Here is a 1,452-nt window from a genome sequence, read left to right on the forward strand (position 1 = left end):
CTACAGAAAGGATATTGAGGTGCTGGAGCGTGTCCAGAGAAAGGCAATGGAGCTGGGGGAGGGTCTGGAGCACAAATCTGATGAGGAGCAGCTGAGGGAGCTGGGGGTGTTTACCATGGAAAAAAGAAGGCTCAGAGGGGGAACCTTCTCACTCTCTACAACTCCCTGCAAGAAGTTTGTAGTGAGGTGAGGGTAGGTCTCTTCTCCCATGTAACAAATGGCAGGAAAAGAGGAAATATCCTCAAGTTGCAGCAGGGGAGGTTTAGATTGGATATTATGAAAAATTTTTTCACAGAAAGAGTGGTCAGGCATTGGAACAAGCTGCTCAGGGAAGGGGTGGAATCCCCATCCCTGAAAGTGTTCATAAAAACATGTGGATGTGACAGCTGGGGACACGGTTTAGTGGTGAACACAGCAGCACTTGGATAATGGTTGGACTCAGTTATCTCAGAGGTCTTTTCCAACCTTAAGGACGCTATGATTCCCACTTTTGTTCTTTCTATTTTCTCCCCTCTGCCACTGCTGGGGGAGTGAGTGAGTGGCTGTGTGGGTGTTTGGCTGCTGTTCGAGGTCAACCCATCTGCTTCATTTAATCCCTATGAGGCTGCCTCCCACTTGAAGAATCTTTATAAGCAGACTGTTCAGTAGGATATTTTAAAGTATTTGCTATGGTATTTTTTTTCTTCCTTTGATTTTCCTCTGTTACCATTTTCTGGAAGGTGGTGGCAAACAGGAGAGACTGAAGGAAGAAAGAGGCTTGAAGAAAAACAAAGAAAACAATTTAAGAAAACAAAAAAAGGAAAGGAAATGAGAATTTTTTCCTTTTTTTAGTAAAGAAGTTGACATTGCATTCCTTTGAATTCTTCAGTTCTTACTGCCCTGAGTGTAGCTCTGATGCAGGCTTTTGTTTAGAGGATTTGTTACGGGATGTTGAAGGTTGCTGTGCAGGGAATGAGAGATCTCTGAGTGGCAATGAATGTGCAGCATCAGGATACCAGTGAAGGTGCTTCTGTACAAGGAGAGAGAGGTGGTAGAGGCAGTGAGGATGGGGCTGGGTACATGGGGTGATTGATTCATGCTCTTGACTGCCAGAGGCTGTCTGGGTTACACTGTAGTTTGAGAAGTGCTTAGAGCAGTGTGTGACATCTCACTGCTGAGGGAGCTGGGAAAGGGAGGCAGAGCTGACAGAAGATTGCAGAGGCACAGCAAGCCCCAGGTATTTGGTAATAGGGACATCTGCACACTCACAGAAGGGCACAGGAAGGTGAGCCCATATAATCCCCTGCCCTGGCAGCTCCTGGGAGCAATCAGCCCATCAAAGGCCCGTTTCCTTGAGCTCAGAGGAGCCCAGGGGCAAAATGGGAACCAAATGGGCAGCTGGGAACCAAATTAAGGTCTCAGAGGAAGGGACACCCAATGCAGGGTGCTATGTGTGACTCCTACCATGCTGCC

Source organism: Empidonax traillii, unplaced genomic scaffold (assembly GCF_003031625.1).
Source record: "Empidonax traillii isolate 1590-97213 ecotype Southwest subspecies unplaced genomic scaffold, ASM303162v1 scaffold598:size422692, whole genome shotgun sequence".
Taxonomy (NCBI): domain Eukaryota; kingdom Metazoa; phylum Chordata; class Aves; order Passeriformes; family Tyrannidae; genus Empidonax; species Empidonax traillii.